The sequence below is a fragment of the Sciurus carolinensis genome, chromosome 5, assembly GCF_902686445.1.
Source record: "Sciurus carolinensis chromosome 5, mSciCar1.2, whole genome shotgun sequence".
Taxonomy (NCBI): domain Eukaryota; kingdom Metazoa; phylum Chordata; class Mammalia; order Rodentia; family Sciuridae; genus Sciurus; species Sciurus carolinensis.
In genome coordinates, this window is record NC_062217.1 from 74810556 (window position 1) to 74816555 (window position 6000).

Genomic DNA, 6000 nt, shown 5'->3' on the forward strand with positions numbered 1-6000 from the left:
ACATTTTTTGATTTCTAAATTTTATATGTGATTGTCTTTAATTATTTGAACCATAAGTTATTTTAAACTGTTTTATAAAGGAAGCAAAAATATCTGCATTATCATTGCTATAATATTACTCAAAATATCAGAATTAAGTATACTTATTTTTAAAAATTCTACCATATATGACAATCAAACAAGCAGTTTGGTTATTCTTGACATTTGCTGACAATTACTCTCATTAAGAATAGTTTCGGGTTGGGGATATAGCTCAGTTGGTAGAGTGCTTGCCTTGCAAGCACAAAGCCCTGGGTTCAATCCCCAGTACCGCAAAAAAAAAAAAAAAAAAATTGTTTCAAGTATAGAATTGTAATATTCTGTCACATTTGGATTTTTCAGAAGTTTAATAAAAAAGAAGCATTTCAAAACATCTACTAGGTTTCTGTTGTCACTATCTAGTTTAAAAAGCATCCTTTACAAATATTTTTGAATTAGTGGGAAATACTTTATGCTAACATCATTCCTTTATACTAACCTTATTCTGAGTATAATAACTTGTTTCTCCTTTCAATGCTGTATAATCGAAGGAGATATAGATGTTTCCTAAATCAAGAAAATATTCTCATTTTTCCTTCAAGAAATCTTACTATAGCTAAGTCAATGACATTGTACAAGCTATAATCTATCATCATGTGCTAACAATGTATACAAAAATAAGGTGATGGTGACAATGAAAAAGAAAAAAATAATATTTCTGAGTAGGAAAATTAAACAAGATTTCAAGATTGTGTACATTTAATTTTGAATATTTCCTCTGAGCTTTAGTTCTAATTAAATTCAACGCTTCATATTGCTAGCTATATACCTCTTGCGGCTCACAGTGTCCCCTTGTTCTTTTTGCACGGGATGACTTTTGAAGCTGCATCTCTGTGTATGTTTGCATCTTGAAATGGCCACAGGAGAATGTTTACAACTGAAGGGAGTGAGTAACAATTAGCTCTTATACTTCAGTGATAAAGAGAAAGGAAACAATTTGTTTAGGACTGACCATAAGAACTTTTTTTTGGGGGGGCATCACACATCCATTTTTGAATTTCCATTCTTTATTGACAGAAAAATAAATTGAAATCAGAGTAATGAATCAATAGAATTTTCTCATTTATAGTCTCCTAGTCTCCTTCATTGCTCAGGGTTATCAGTTACATATAAACACACACAAATATTTATATACATATATATATATTTACACACACACATAGTTTAAATATGTATAAACTTAATTTCCCAATTCATCAAGTAAGCTTTATGTTTTATTTCAATATATAAAGTAAGCTTTTCAATCAAAGTATTATGCCCATATCATTTTAAGATCACATAAATGCCTGGTAAGTGAGCCAGGCATTGGAGAGGTTTTTAACTAATAGAATGACTTACCTTTAATATAAATATTGACATAAAAATAGTAACACATATACAGTCCAAAATTTTTCATATTCATAAAGTGGATTCATGTCTTCATTACTTGGAGTAGGAAAGCACAGCTTTTTTTAGGAGAAGCCTGACCTACAGCATCAAACACTAATGAGAAATGAAGTTAGGCTATAAACCACAAGTTAAAATGGACTTTTTTATTTAGAACACCAGTCATTTATTAGAACCATTAAAACTCTTCAGTGGAGATATTTTGATTCTGGAGAATAATTTTAAAGAAGTAGCGTTAATGTGGTACAAAATTGTGAGAATAAGATCAGGATAATAAAATAGACCTGACCTTTTGGGTCTGAAATAGGTCTAGCTTTAATTCCTATATTCACTACTAATGTATATATTTTGGGAATCTGCTCAAGCTCTCAAACCTTAGTTTGCTAATCTAATAAAAGGTAACTATTAACCATACAGAGTTGTTTAAATAATACCAAATAAGACTTGGGCAGAAAAATCTCAGCTTTTCTCTACTCACTGGAAACAGAATAGACAAGGCACCTATCTATCTGATTTGGAAATGGGCAGAAAAAAAAGTAATAATACACAGGGGTCTTGTTTCTTAATCTAGTACTCTTCTCACAAGATAACCTATCATTTCCGTAGGGCTTTGAGTCACCTGAATCTGAGTATTACTTTATATACCAACATGTAGGGTAATAACATCCATCTGAAGATGTTGTAAACATTAAATTTGTACAGTTCGTATGCTTACAAGTCTTTAAACTGTTAATGCCACATAGTAGACACTCTATTGATAATGATTATGAGACTAAAATAATGATTATAATATTATTGCAATGTTGGCATGAGAGCGAAATATTTTTGTTGAAGTGTATATTTTATTTTTCTCTTCTGTGTCAAACAAGCTTCCTTAATTTTATGGAGAATCTTAAATAAATGATGCAAAATGGAATAAGAAACTCTGAGAATATCACAGCTTTGTTCATTACAATGAAATATTAATATTTACATTCCTTAAAAGTCTTGCTTTAATTTTCCCATTGACCTTTAGCTAGAACTTTAAGTAAACATATATAATTTTGTAATCTAAATTTAATCAATTGTGACCTTAACAGTTAGTTAAACAGAAAAAGAAATTAAATTATTTCAGAAATTGGATTTATTATACTCAAACAACATATCATCTTTGGGAAGAAAGAAGGTTAGAAGTTGGAGAGGAAATCTATTTTAATATGTGCAGGAAATAATCTATATTTACTGACATCAAGAATATATGGAATGACAGTCATGTATAATATAACACATAAGCAGTGCTTGAGTTTAGAATTTCTGGAGTTTTGTTTTAATAATATACACTAACAGAAACACTTCAATTAAATTTGAAATTCAATACTTTAATCTTCATTTAAATTAATATTTATTTTTATTTTTAAGTACTTACATATATGTAATTAGCTATGTTCACTCCTTTTACTCTTATCAATATTCATTTGTTAAAAGGTGTCACATCCTCCAGGCATGGTGACACACACCTGTAATCCCAGTGGTTTGAGGCTGAGGCAGGAAGATCATGAGTTCAAACCAAACTCAGCAACTTGTGAGACCCTAAGCAACTCAGTGGAGACCCTGTCTCCAAATAAATATAAAAAAGAACTGGGGATGTGGCTCAGTGTTTAAGCACCCCTGGGTTCAATCCCCAGTACCAAAAAAAAAAAAAAAAAAAAAAAGAAAAGAAAAAATAGATATCACATTCTTTTCTATCCCATGATATCAGGATTCTCAGACTATATGTAAATTGTGTCCCTTCATTTATAGAAGAAAAATGGGCCTCAATTTCCAATGGAGAAATTCAGTGCCCCTATAGTGTTACTTTCCTGTTTTAGATTTTCACTTCTATAGCTTTAGCAAAATACAAGTGAACTGAGGACAATATTTCAGATCATTACAGCTTCCTTTCAAATTGAAATGTTGCCCTAGTTTCCTCCTGATCAGATCACTACTAGTTTATGTATCCAGTTAAAAGCTGAACAGCAGTACAAGAATATACTGCATATTCTCTCTGTCTTCACCCTTGCAAGAAAACTATAATTTGCACAAGTTATACTATAAATTCTAACATCTAATCTCATTGAGTAGCTGAATGTATCAAGTGAAAATTTATTGCAACTATTTTCCAAGGGAATTCAATCTCAATATTGGAGAGCATTTCTGAAGCCAGACAATTGCAATATATTTAGTCTTTCAAGTTCATGGAACATAAGGAAGTTTTTGATGAATGATTTTATTCTTTGGATTTTTTTGCCTACCAAAGTATCATGCAGTACCTTATAAAATGTGCACTAATTGTTGCAAATGTAATGGATTTAAAATGTAAGTAAGTGCCCCAAGTCACCAGCTCTTCACTGGTGGGCCCTAACTCCCTCAAAGGAGCGACCCTTGAACCGCTGCTCCGGGGCTGCCCAACTCCAATCAGCACCAGGACTTCACCCTGCTCCCTCATTCTGACCCGGAAGAAGTAACCTTGTTCAGAATCAACCTTGCCCTGTGTTCAGAATCAACGTTCTAGAACTATATACATGAAAGGTCTGGAGAACTGGACTGAGCGAGGATCCCAGAGGCAACACCAGCTGCAGATATCCCCCTTTGCCTGTGAGTTCTGGTAACGCCCATGAAGAGCCAAGTGTGTGTGGTGACTGGTGCCTCCCGGGGTATTGGCCGCGGCATTGCCTTGCAGCTCTGCCAAGCAGGTGGCACGGTTTACATTACTGGCCGGCATACAGACACCCTTCGGGCCACTGCTTAGGAGGCACAATCCCTTGGAGGCTGGTGTGTGACTGTGGTGTGTGATTCAAGTCAAGAGAGTGAAGTGCAAAGCCTGTTTAAGCAAATAGACCAGGAGCAGCACGGACTCCTGGATGTGCCGGTCAACAATGCCTATGCTGGATTCCAGACGATCCTGACTACCAACCAAGCATTCTGGGAAGCCCCAGCCTCCATTTGGGATGATGTGAACAATGTCGGTCTCAGAGGCCACTACTTGTGCTCAGTATATGGGGCAAAGCTGATGGTACCAGCTGGCCGGGGGCTCATCGTGGTTTACTCCTCTCCTGGAGGTCTGCAGTATATGTTCAATGACCCCTACGGTGTGGGCAAAGCTGCGTGTGACAGACTGGCTGCGACTGTGCCCAGGAGTTGCGGCACCATGGGGTCAGTTATGTATCTCTGTGGTCAGGGTTGGTACAGACGGAACTACTAAAGGATCGTATGGCAAAGGAAGGGCGCCCTGAAGATTCCCTCTTTAAGCAGTTCAGACCAGTTTTCTCGTCAGCAGAAAGCACAGAAATGAGTGGCAAATGTGTGGTGGCTTTGGCAACAGACCCCAATATCCTGAGTCTTGAGTGGGAAGTTGCTACCATCCTGTGACCTTGCTCCAGGCTATGGCCTTCAAGATGTGGATAGTCGCCCCATCCAGGACTATTTTTCTTTGAGCTCTATTCTCTCACATGTCTCCAGACTGGGCTGGCTGGCCTCCTACTTGCCCAGCTTCCTCTGCATGCCCAAGTGGATTATCACCCTCTACACCAGCAGGTTCTAACTCTCCTGTCCTGATGTCACAGATTTGCTTCTCTTCCCTTTTGGGCTCAGGTGATTGGGTCTAACTCAGTGGAATAATTGGCTTTTCTTGCTTACCATGCCCTTGATATGAAGAGAAGGCCTCTCCTTGGCATCCATGGACAATTCTGAGTGCCCTGATACGTCCTTCTTTGTGCCTTTGTTTCCTTGTTCTTAAATTTTACTTTTTGTGTCAATATTGGAAAATGCTCTGGGAACCAATAAAAGTTCCATTTCCCCACCAAAACAATAAATAAATAAATAAATAAAAATAAAATATAAGTATTCATTAATAGTCACTGATATTTGACATTTAATGAAATTCAAATATTTAATTAAATATGTTTTTACCTCAGTGTATTTAAGAAATAAAGTGATTCCTTTTTAAACCTAACATCAGGATTTCCCACTTTTTAAATAAAACAATTAATTTTAGTTTTCTAATGTTAGGAATATGATAATTCAAAAAGTATATCCCTTATAAAATAAATATGGAATGAAGACTATTATCATGAGAAATAATACATTATAAATGTAAGGATTTCAAAAATTTATCATAATTTTCATAAGTATTCATAATTTATCATAAGTAGACATTAAAAAAATCAAAATCCTAACATTAGAAAAAGGGTAGGATACCATATAAGATATTCCTTGACAGTATTCTCAAATAGAAATTTAGAACGTGTTAAAAGAAGAATTCCTTTATTCCTTGGTAATAGTAAATTTAACTCACTATTTATGATTTTTTCCTTTCTCTTTTCCTCCCTCCCTCCCTCCTTTACTTTCTTCTTCCATTCTTAGTATTTCTTTCTTCTCTCCCTCTGGCCTTCCTTTTTTCTCTATTTGTCTTTCTTCTTTTTTCTTCTGTCTTCCTGTCTTCCTCTCTTCATTCCTTTCTTTTTGCTTTCACAAGTGCCATGAATTCTATCTTGTTATAACAATATTTATTTATTTTTA

The 6000-nt window shown here is 35.0% G+C and overlaps 1 pseudogene; it reads left to right on the forward strand.

The window, feature by feature from the left end:
* Positions 1 to 5025, forward strand: part of LOC124985615 (dehydrogenase/reductase SDR family member 1-like) — a 63801-nt pseudogene extending 58776 nt beyond the window's left edge.
* Positions 5026 to 6000: the final 975 nt, after the last annotated feature.